This window comes from Hyla sarda, chromosome 13 (genome assembly GCF_029499605.1).
Source record: "Hyla sarda isolate aHylSar1 chromosome 13, aHylSar1.hap1, whole genome shotgun sequence".
Lineage (NCBI taxonomy): Eukaryota > Metazoa > Chordata > Amphibia > Anura > Hylidae > Hyla > Hyla sarda.
In genome coordinates this window covers 20,122,021-20,134,212 of record NC_079201.1, presented here as the reverse complement: position 1 = coordinate 20,134,212, position 12,192 = coordinate 20,122,021, and the positions used below count along the sequence as shown (strand labels likewise).

Genomic DNA, 12,192 nt, shown 5'->3' with positions numbered 1-12,192 from the left:
AACTGCACAGCTCCCGGGACGTGAGTCATCAGAGAGCAGTTAGACAGAAAACAACAACTCAACTTCAGAAGCTAATAACTATTGGAAGGATTAAGATTTTTTAATAGAAGTAATTTACAAATCTGTTTAACTTTCCGGAGCCAGTTGATATATAAAAAAAAGTTTTGGCCTGGAATACCCCTTTAGCACAGATTCCCCCTTGATTTTACGTGGTGTGAACTAGACCTTGAAGTTCTAAAAAACTTAAGGTTTTAAGGGAGGGATTATCAGCATGTTTTCTTCTGTCTGATACTTCTAGGTGCCCCCGTTTTGAAGTGAAAGGGGATTATCAGCCCTCGATCCATCGCTTTGTCACTTCACATCTAGAATGTGTCAGCCTATGCAGTTTAAAGGGGTATTTCGGCTAAATACATCTTACCCCCGATCTCCGTGCAGCACCCGCATTCTGTGCAGGGCTGCGTCTCCAGTCTCGGAAATCTCTTTGTTTCCGGGACTGGAGATGTGACGTGACGTCACGCCCCTTGTGAGGCCACGCCCCCTCCATTCATGTCTATGGGAGGGGGCGTGACTGCCGTCACGCCCCCTCCCATAGACATGAATGGAAGAGGCGTGGCGTGACGTCATGTCTCCAGTCCCAGGAAACAAAGAGGTTTCCGAGACGGGAGAAGCAGCCCTGCACAGAATGCGGGTGCTGCACGGAGATCGCGGAAGGTCCCAGCAGCGGGCCCCCTGCGATCAAACATCTTATCCTCTATACTTTGGATGTATTTGGCCAGAATACCCCTTGAAGGGTACGTTCACACGCTGCAGATCTGATGCAGATTTTGCTGCCCATTGATTTCAGATTTTTCTGCGTATTGCAGCAGAAACGTACCCTAAGGGTACGTTCACACGGGCGAATTTTCAGCGTATTTTACGCTGCAGATCCGCTGGTAAAGACCCGCTCTATGCTGGCTTTATATGTGCCTGCTTGTAGTGGCAATACGCCGCTACCAGCAGGCACACTGCGATGTGTGATCCGCAGTATACTCGCACATCGCAGGAGCTCTCTGACTAGCTCAGAGCAGGGAGAGCGGCCGCGATGTGCGAGTACGCCGCGCACATCGCTGCAGTGTGTCTGCTCGTAGCGGAGTATTGCCACTACCAGCAGGCACATGTAAAGCCAGCATAGAGCGGGCCTTCACGAGCGGATCCGCAGCTAAATACGCTGTGAAAATCCGCGCGTGTGAATGTACCCTCAAGGAAAGTCCTTATGACATTGATGGTGTTTGTAGGTCATTCTCTAGACATCTGTTTGGCTCTGTTCCCATCGTGTTCCAGCCTGTTGTTGGAGTATATGTGGAGAATATTTCCTGATGTATATTTGCCAACATATGACACTATATAGACATACAGTGGTGCACCTTGACCATAAGTTCCTATGGGGGAAAAAAAACTATTGTAAAAAATGTATACCAATGAACACCTCCCCAACGCACGCCTAACAATGTTTGGCACCATTCAGGTCAGTGGGGCCCTCTGTTTGGCTTATAAGTGTGAACAAAGCCTTAGGCTGTAGTGTGTGGAGATTTTAATCTACTTGTTTCCCCCCCGGGTACTAAATACATAACATAAAACATATGTTTACAAGGAATGTATATGTAAAAATGTGTATTTTAAGCTAAGGAATGCCAGTCCAAACAAAAGGAGTCTACCTGGGGAAAACCCAGACACGAGAACCGTATGTGGGAGCAGATATAAGGAAGAAAACAAGGAAAACACACATAAACCTCAGACCTGATATTGCACCATATAAGAAACTATATGGATGAGAGGACTGTCCATTCGGTCAATAAAGGGGTACTCCAATGGAAAACTTTTTTATTTTATGAACTGTTGCCAGAAAGCTAAACAGATTTGTAAATTACTTCTATTAAAAAAAATCTTTATCCTTTCAGTACTTATTAGCAGCTGTGTGCTACAGAGGAAATTCTGTTCTTTTTGAATTTCTTTTTTGTCGTGTCCACAGTGCTCTCTGCTGACACCTCTGTCCGTGTCAGGAACTGTCCAGAGTAGCATAGGTTTGCTATGAGGATTTTACTCCTGCTCTGGACAGTCAGGTGTCAGCAGAGAGCACTGTGGACAGATAGAAAATAAATCCAAAAATAATAGAATTTCCTCTGTAGTATACAGCTGCTAAAAAGTACTGGAAGGATAAAGATTTTTTTAATATAAGTCATTTACAAATCTGATTAACTTTTTGGCACCAGGTGATTTAGAAATTTTTTTTTTTCCACTGGAGTACCCCTTTAAGGCCTTTGGCCAAAGAAGGGTTGTAGTCTCTTAAAGACAAAGAAAAATAGATGAAATGTGACAACCACGATTCATAAATATGTAGTTTGTTAGGGGGTCCTCAATGGTAATTGCATCTAATTTCAGACATTCTTCTCCAGTCACCTGGCCTCCATAGAGAACAATGCCGTCATTTAGAGACACAAGGAGGCAGCAGCATGTTGGCGGATACCCCCCCCCCGGGTGGCCTCTGATCCTCATACTTCCCTGTCTTCAGTCCCACTCTAATTATCTGTGAGTGTGAATAGCTACCTAAGTGGTGCTTGACTGACAACAGTATACGATAGAGACAAAGAGGTCTTTGCAGGGAACATAAGAAGCTTCAATGAAGCTTTACATTCACAGCTCACACTATAATCCTATGAGAAATATATTTGGCAATGCCCAACTTTACAAAATGCCCCACCAGTATATATTACCACAAGATGGCTGCATTGCTCTGGTCACTTGATGGTAGAAGAGCTTTCTGGGAAAACTTGACACCTAAATACATTATACTGTTCTAGATGGATGTTCTTAACCTTCTATTTGGCTATAGCAACTTAACCCCTTAAGGACCAGGCCATTTTACACCTTAAGGACCAGAGCGTTTTTTGCACATTTGACCACTGTCACTTTAAACATTAATAACTCTGGAATGCTTTTAGTTATCATTCTGATTCCGAGATTGTTTTTTCATGACATATTCTACTTTAACATGGTGGTAAAATTTTGTGGCAACTTGCATCCTTTCTTGGTGAAAAATCCAAAAATGTTATGAAAAAAATGAAAATTTAGCATTTTTCTAACTTTGAAGCTCTCTGCTTGTAAGGAAAATGGATATTCAAAATAAATTTATTTTTGGATTCACATATACAATATGTCTACTTTATGTTTGCATCATAAAATTGACGTGTTTTTACTTTCGGAAGACACCAGAGGGCTTCAAAGTTCAGCAGCAATTATCAAATTTTTCACAAAATTTTCAAACTCGGTATTTTTCAGGGACCAGTTCAGTTTTGAAGTGGATTTGAAGGGTCTTCATATTAGAAATACCCCATAAATGACCCCATTATAAAAACTGCACCCCCCCAAAGTATTCAAAATGACATTCAGTAAGTGTTTTAACCCTTTAGGTGTTTCACAGGAAAATCAGCAAAGTGAAGGAGAAAATTCACAATCTTCATTTTTTACACTTACATGTTCTTGTAGACCCAATTTTTGAATTTTTGCAAGGGGTAAAAAAGAGAAAATTTTTACTGGTATGTGTAACCCAATTTCTCTCGAGTAAGCACATACCTCATATGTCTATGTAAAGTGTTCGGCGGGCGCAGTAGAGGGCTCAGAAGGGAAGGAGCGACAAATAGTTTTTGGGGGGGATGTCACCTTTAGGAAGCCCCTATGGTGCCAGAACAGCAAAAAATAAAACACATGGCATACCATTTTGGAAACTAGACCCCACAGGTGTTTCATGACTTTTGCAAATGTAAAAAAAAAAAAAAAATTTTTATACATAAAATGCTTGGTTTCCCCAAAATTTTACATTTTAAAAAAGGGTAATAGCAGAAAATACCCCCCAAAATTTTAAGCCCAATTTCTCCCGATTCAGAAAACACCCCATATGATGGTGAAAAGTGCTCTGCTACAGGTCTCAGAAGAGAAGGAGTCACATTTGGCTTTTTGGAAGAAAATTTTGCTCTGGGGGCATGCCGCATTTAGGAAGCCCCTATGGTGCCAGGACAGCAAAAAAAAAAACCACATGGCATTATATTTTGGAAACTAGACCCCTTGGGGGAACGTAACAAGGGGTAAAGTGAACCTTAATACCCCACAGGGGTTTCACGAATTTTGCATATGTAAAAAAAAAAAAATTTACCGAAAATGCTTGGCAGGTGATTGGCGGTGAATTGTACACCGCTGATCACCATTTATTACCGGGTCATCGGGTCACAAGTGACCCGAATGGCCGAAGATCGCCGGTGCACTTGTCTGGGGGGGCCGGACTCCTATTACGAGCGGCATTGCCACTCGTACTAGTGTCGGCCACTGGGTCACTCTCATGGGGGGTGCGTGGCCTCGCCTGGCCGCGTCTCCGCCGCCGTACAGGGGACTCATCATCACTACTAGATGATGAGGAGGACGAGGAAGAACACAAAAATGTAGGATCTTCATCGTCCTCACTGGCAGATTCGGAGTCGGAGGCTAAAAAAGCATAAGCCTCCGCTGCCGAAAATGCCCGGCAGGCCATCGCCTTTTTTCTACAGTGGTGGGGGGTGGGGGAGGGCAGTGGCGGGGGGGGAGGGGGTGTGTGCGGGGGGGGGGGCGGGGAAGTATGTACTGTGTGGTGCTTGGTGTAAAAAGTGTAATAACAGTAATAGAAAAAAAAAAAAAGCTGAGGACAAAAAAAAAAATGGATGGCGCATGCAGCTCCCTGAAGCCCTAATAGGACCCTTGGGGACCTATTAGGGGGTCGGGTGGGGGGGATTTTTATTTTTTTTGCTTTTTTTACTTTATTAAATCCTACCTGTCCCTGCAATCCGCTGTCCCTATTCTAAGGCTCCTGAGGGGGCTCCGGATCTCTGAGGGGGGATCCACGGTCTTCTCCTCACTGCTGGACCCGCTGACTGAACACAGAGAGCGCGTGCAGCAGCGGGAAGGGACTGTTAACCCCTCCTCTGCCGCACTGCTATTGGCTGGACGATCGCTGGCCAATAGCAGCGTTGCTGGGGCGGTGACAGTATTGTCACCGCTCCCCAGCAACGGCAGGTGATTGGCGGTGAATTGTACACCGCCGATCACCATTTATTACTGGGTCATCGGGTCACAAGTGACCCGAATGACCCGAATCGCCGAAGATCGCTTGCGCGAAGATCGCATGCCTGCTGAACGATTACAGCAGAAATGCCGTTCCGATCTCTGCCCGGCGCGCGGCAGAGACCGGAGAAACACCAGGACGTTCTGGAACGTCCTTGGTCCTTAAAGCCCAGGGTGTGGGGACGTTCCAGAACATCCTTGGTCCTTAAGGGGTTAAAGGGGTACTCCAGCCCCAAGACATCTTATCCCCTATCCCAGTGGTGGGCAACCTTTTTTTTCAACTGAGCCAAATCTCGCCAAAACCACGATTGAAATTTATTTTGAGAGCCACATTTTTAAAACCGAAAATACATAGGACACTGTTTTTAGTTTCAATAAGTTTTTATTGAGAATATTCTGCATGCACGTATCCACATAGGTTAGGAGGATACAAATAACACAACTAATAAAACAAAAACTTTAGAACGATATTATTTACCGATAATGTTAAATTCCATAAAATATGCCTTACAATGTAGAGAAAATTACATCCTGACAATGACTGACAAAGTCACAACCACTAATGTGAACATTGGCCTTGCATTTCCTTGGATAGTTTGAGTAAGTCAGGTTTGTATGTTGTTGTTTTTAATTTTAGGCACGATTCCAGGTTCTCATCGATTATTCAATTTACAACCGCAGCAGCACCCCATATATCCCATAAACTGATGCTATTACTATGGGAGGGGGGGAATTGTGGTGTTGCTGGTGGATGATAAGGGTGCTACTGCCCCACACCCCCAGTTTCCACACATAAGGTAGCATAATTTCCCCACATTAGGAAGCAGTTTCCCCATATTGGATCATTAGGTAGCAGGTTCCCCACATTAAGTAGCAGGTTTTCCACATAAGGTGACAGGTTCCCCACATTAGGTCATTATGTAGCAGGTTCCTCACATCAAGTAGCAGGTTCTCCACATAAGGTGACAGGTTCCCCACATTAGGTTTCCCCCCATTAAGTAGCAGGTTCCCCACATTAGGCTTCCCCATATTAAGTCGCAGGCTCCCCACATTATGCTTCCCCATATTAAGTATTAGGTTCCCCACACTAAGTCGCAGGTTCCCCACATTAGGCTTCCCCACATTAAATAGCAGGTTCAGCACGGTAGCATAGTTCCCCCCCCCCCCACCACACACACACAGACTCACACACCCACACATACATAGACACATGGCAACACTTACCTGGCATAGGCTTTGCTTCTCCTCTCCGGCGGTGGCACACGAGCCCTCTCCTACGGCGTACTCCTTCGCGGGTCTGCGGAGTGACATCACTAGCGCGATGTCTCTCAGCAGGCCTGGGCTGCCGCCGCAACTGTGAGGAGGTAATGGAGTGCTATTGGAGCGGGCCCCATCAGACGGGGAGGGGGGAGTGTTACAGTGGTGCTACGGGCAGGAGCGGGCGCATTGGACGACAGGGGGTTCGGGGGTGAATATTTAATAAAGAAAACAGCTCCTGAAAATCCCACCACTAGGGGGTCCCCATACCAACAAGGACACTAATTTACGGTGTCCATTTTAGGACATCGTCAGTCGTACCTCCGTCAGGCAAAACGGCATCCCGCCTCCTCCCTCGGACCAATCTACGTCAGGCGTCAGCCGCAACTCCCTCCTCCCTCCTTTGTCATCCTAAAGTCTCTCATCCAAAACTCTGTCATCCCTCAGATGAAAAACATTCCTGCCGTGTGGCAGAGCCGAGTCAGTGTCGGCTCTCTGCTATACGGGTTCTGCTGTACATGCTATTCAATGTCGGCTCTGCTATACAGTGCTGTGCAGCGTCGGCTCTGCTATGCGGCAGGAAGTTGCGTCTCAGGGAGAATCATCTGAGGCATGACGGCGTTTTGGATGAGGGACTTTCGGATGACGGAGGATGGAGTTGTGGCTGAAGGATGACAGCGATTGGTGTGAGGGAGGAGGTGGGACGCCATTTTGCCTGACGGATGACGGAGTTGCGGCTGACAACTGACGGCGATTGGACCGAGGGAGGAGGCGGGACGCTGTTTTGCCTGATTGAGGAAGAGTTGCAGCTGACGACTGACGGCGATTGGTCCGAGGGAGGAGGCGGGACGCCGTTTCACCTGACGGAAGACGGAGTTACATCTGACGACTGAGGATGTCCTAAAATGGACACTTTACTAATTAGTCTTGCAGCAACATCACGTTTGTCTATGAGTCATGGACAAAAGATGACTCATGGACAAGGCTGCATGAGCAGACACACCAATCACCTCCCACCACCACAAGGGAGGGACACGCCCCCTTCCCCTAAGAGGATTTCTAACACTGTGAGCTAATAAAAAGAGAAATTTTTATAATAAATTTAGGTGATAGACGCATAAAAATTGTACATGGTCAGAATTAGGTACTGAGTAACTTATTATTTTTAGATTTTTTTGTGGGATCTGACAAGTAAGTTTTAAAGGGGTACTCTGGTGGAAGCTTACAAATAATTTACCATATATGTGGGTATGTGTGAAACTAACTTACTATATTACCAATACCCTATTAAGATATAACTTTTATTGTATCTTGTTAAAAATGTACTACAAATGATTCCAGCAACCTGCTGTATATTCAAATAAAAATGATGCTCACATCAAGTTAGTATCTAGACATATCATGAGTATGCACACTTGACAAACAGATATATGCAGACAAGTTAATAATACAATATAGTTAAATGTAACTCACGTACTGCAAGCGGTGTTCTCTTTTCAGTCTTTAGGGAGGAGACTGTAGTAGGGTAAGATGAAGTTAGGGTGGTATACAGATGTGTAAAATCTATGAAGATTATAATAACCTAACTACCACTCCTATTAAATGCAATACCTTACCCTACCTACCAGCGAGGGAGGCGCCCTCACTTCAACCGTTGACTCTCCACTCCCTCAGGCTGACTAAACAATGTGTGCATACATGTCAATACAAAACCATTGATAAAATATATAATGAAGCATCATTATACAGCACATCTATGTGTATAGATAAGTGAAAAAAACATTAAATAAATAAATTAAATTCTTCACCAAATAACAAAAATAGAAGATAAGAAAAGGTTTAAAATTTAAACCTTTGGAACACCTCTACGCGTTTCCCCCCCGGTAACATAATGGTGGCCGGGGTTCCTCAGGAGGTTTTTACCAAGAAAGGTACTGTGCAGGTACAGAGGGCAGCAATGTTACAGCAAAAACAATCATTGATCCACAGATATTACCTGCACAGGGAGGCATGCGTATAACCACACTGCATGCCACCTACTCTGGTGGAAAACATTTTTTTTTTTTTTTTTTAATCAACTGGAGCCAGAAAGTTAAACAGATTTGTAAATCACTTCTATTTAAAAATCTTAATCCTTTCAGTACTTATCAGCTGTATGCTCCACATGAAGTTGAATTTCTTTCTGGAATTCTTTTCTGAGTGACCACAGTGCTCTCTGCAGACACCTCTGTTCATGTCAGGAAAAGTCCAGAATAGGGGCAAATCCCCATAGCAAACCTCTCCTGCTCTGGACAGTTCCTGATACAGACAGAGGTGTCAGCAGAGAGCACTGTTGTCAGACTGAAAAAAAACTCCATAGAGAAATACAACTTCCTGTGGAGCATACAGCAGCTGATAAGTACTGGAAGGATTAAGATTTTTAAATACAAGTAATCTAAAAATGTGTTTAACTTTGTGGCACCAGTTGATTTTCTTAAAAATGTTCTTAAAAAAAAATGCTTTCCACCAGAGTACCCCTTTAAGTACACCCTTGTCGATTTGGCATTCAATATACTTTGCATTAGACCCTCAAGACTGTCATCCCATCTCAAGCTGTCTTACTGATGGGGTGGTGACCAATGTCACCTTAGAAAAGTAGTACCCAGGAATACAGCGAAAATTGCCTAAAAAACACCTTTGAGAAGACCACTTCTTTATCTAGACTAGGTTAACTGTTACAGATTGTCAATTCCCTTGTATAGTGTCCTTTTCTTTTAGGCGACCACCAATCCACTTACTGTATCAATGCAATTGTATGTGATCATCTCAAAGAGGTTACAGAGTGTCACTTGTTCCTAGCCATTTGGCCATATGAAATGAAGTCCTCTCCCCAATCGGCATTGATAAATTGCAGGAATGGATTGTGTGGTGAGCCACGGGGTGTGAAGGTGAGGTGTATGGGGCAGATGTTATAGCCCAGGGGCAGATGTTATTAACCCCAAAATGTTCGTGACGCCAGGGTGTGGTTTTCCCGGTAACAAACCGAACGGTAGCACCACTATCCCTAGGTTAGGCAGGACAATAATAGTCCAAGACCAGGATAGGGTTAAGGTAGCTTTACTGAGGTAGACAGATAAGTACAGTCTTTACAGCTAGGGCAGGATCCCAGAGAGGTGACCAGTAACACAGGGGACCACGCAGCTTGCTGGGACTTGCAGTGACTTTGATAGACTTTAGCACAGCCAGGCTGACTATAATAGACTTGACTGTAGGTAGTGACAGCAGACAGAGATGACTTAACATACTGGCATGTTGCTGTAATTTAGGCTTGAGGCCTCCAGATGTGCTGGACACCGGCTCTGAGACGTCTGGTCTTTACTGCGCCTCAGGATCTAAGAGAGAGATTGTAATGGCTCCCCCTCTTATAAAGGGGGGCTGAGCCAGAAGCCCATAGGTAAAGCTGCAGGTCACCTGGTTAGTTGGTGCTCTCTGGGTAACAAACACATCATGTGAACACATTATCATGTGACTAACTCAAAGGTCCTTAAAGGTCCTTTATACATAACACTATACATAATATATATTACTATGGGGGAGACATTGCAGAAGGGCCCCAGGACACAGAGGGAGTCAACCTGACAGGGCCTAAGTACTGTAAGGGACTATATCCTGTACTGGGACATCACAATTGTATATCTGCCAAAATGTAGTCATGAAAATGATACTACATAAGGAGTTCTCACCCAGCATTTTGAATTGTCCTTTATCTACACAAGTCAGAGGATCTATACAGAGCTAAAGGGATTAATTCTGGATTTGTATATGAGTCCTAAATAAAGTGGTATTTCAGCAATAGACAATCATAACATGTCCACAGAATATGTCATATTTGTCTGAAAGGAAGGTGCCCCACAAGTGGAACCCCATGTATTGACAGAATGGAGACCATGTGTCCCCTGTTGCTTCTTACCCACTGGCCACCCATGTGCACAGAACTCTCTAATGAGTCCAACTTAAAGGGGTACTTTGGTGGAAAACTTTTTTTTTTTTTCAATGAACTGGTGCCAGAAAGTTAAAAAGATTTGTAAATTACTTCTATTTAAAAATCTTAATACTTTCAGTACTTATTAGCAGCTGTAAGCTACAAAGGAAATTCTTTTCTTTTTTTAATTTCTTTTTTCTCTTGACCACAGTGCTCTCTGCTGACACCTCTGTCCGTGTCAGGAACTGTCCAGAACAGGAGAGGTTTGCTATGGGGATTTTCTCCTGCTCTGGACAGTTCCTGATACAGGCATCAGGTGTCAGCAGAGAGCAGTGTGGACAAGACAAAAAAGAAATTAAAAAAGAAAAGAATTTCCTCTGTAGCTTACAGCTGCTAATAAGTACTGAAAGTATTAAGATTTTCCTCTGTAGCTGCTAATAAGTACTGGAAGGGTAAAACATTTTTAATAGAAGTAACTTACAAATCTTGCCACCAATAGAAAGAAACGTGCATTGAAGCACTCACCTCAGACGCCAGGTATGTAGTGCAGAAAAACGTATTTATTTTCGTTTTCAAAGCTGTAAACACTTGAAGGGAGGTGGAAAGATGGTACATAAGCGGGTGGACTGTACCGGTGGGCTCCACTGATGCCGCAAAAAATGTAGCATGGCTGGAGTATCACCTGCTGGCCAGCAGGTGAACGACTGTTCACGGGAGTGAAATCAGACGGTGCCAGGTTAATACTTCTTTTTGTGTGAGTAATTTACAAATCTGTTTGACTTTCTGGCACCGGTTGATTTAAAAAAAAATAAAAAATTCCACCGGAGTACCCCTTAAGGCTAGGTTCAGACTACGGAATTTCCGACAGAAATTCAGTCGTAAAATTTCCGTCAGAAATTCCGCTTGCTAAAATGTCTAGTATAGTGAATGGTTTTCCGTTCACAAATTCACACTTCGAAATTTGTGAAGCGGAAAATCCGCTTAGTAAATCCGCTTAAAATTTCCACCTGAAGAAAGGCGGTGCTCTTTCTTCAGGCGGAATTCCTCGCGGAACACATTGCAGTCTATGGGAGACTGCAGTGTCCGCGCGGTCCTAGCGCCGACTTATTCAGTCGGCGCAGGCGGAACTCAGAATCTCCGGGCGGAAATTTTCTGCCCGGAGATTCCGTAGTCTGAACCTAGCCTTAAAGAGGTTTTCCAGGACCATAATATAGGGATTGGCCATCGATATCTACAGTTATGGTCTATTAACACGGCAGAATTTCCGCTTGCGGAATTCTGCCTCAAATTAAAGCCCATAGACTTCTATGGGATTCCGCACTCTAGCGCAATTCCGCAAGCGGAAATTCAGAAGTGTGAATGGGAGTGTGGAATCCCATAGAAGTTTATGGGCTTTAATTTTAGGCAGATTTCCGCATGCAGAAATTCTGCTGTGTGAATAGACCCTTAGAGAACGTTCACACGAGTGGATCCACAGCGTACTTTATGCTTCAGATCCGCCGCTGAAGGACCTCTGTATTCTGCCTTCACATGTGCCTGCTCGGAGCGGCAATACACCGTTATGTGCAGACACACTGAAACGATGTGCGAGTCATCGCGAATGCACGGTGTACTCGCACACATCGCGGCCGCTCCCCCTGCTCAATGAGCTAGGCCGAAAGCTGCCGCGATGTGTGAGTATACTGCGCATGCGCGCGGCGACCTGCACTTCGCACTGTGTCTGCTCGTAGTGGCGTATTGCCGCTCCGAGCAGGCACATGTAGAGGCAGAATACAGACGGTCCTTCAGCAGTGGATCCGCAGCGAAATACGCTGCGAAAATCCGTTTGTCTGAACGCACCCTTAGGCTGA

The 12,192-nt window shown here is 44.5% G+C and overlaps 2 protein-coding genes across 5 annotated transcripts in view; one reads left to right on the top strand and one right to left on the bottom strand.

The window, feature by feature from the left end:
* FAAP100 (FA core complex associated protein 100) overlaps nt 1-12,192 on the bottom strand; it is a 230,956-nt gene that overhangs the window by 53,196 nt on the left and 165,568 nt on the right. For 3 of the 4 annotated variants that reach the window (XR_008849483.1, XR_008849485.1, XR_008849486.1), the window contains exon 14: nt 7,859-7,896. The gene's annotated coding sequence lies outside the window, so the exon portion shown is untranslated. Of the gene's footprint in view, nt 1-7,854; nt 7,897-12,192 lie in introns of all 4 variants that reach the window. The other variant, XR_008849484.1, reaches the window with a different exon arrangement.
* FSCN2 (fascin actin-bundling protein 2, retinal) overlaps nt 1-12,192 on the top strand; it is a 48,287-nt gene that overhangs the window by 22,807 nt on the left and 13,288 nt on the right. The gene's annotated exons all lie outside the window — the stretch shown is intronic.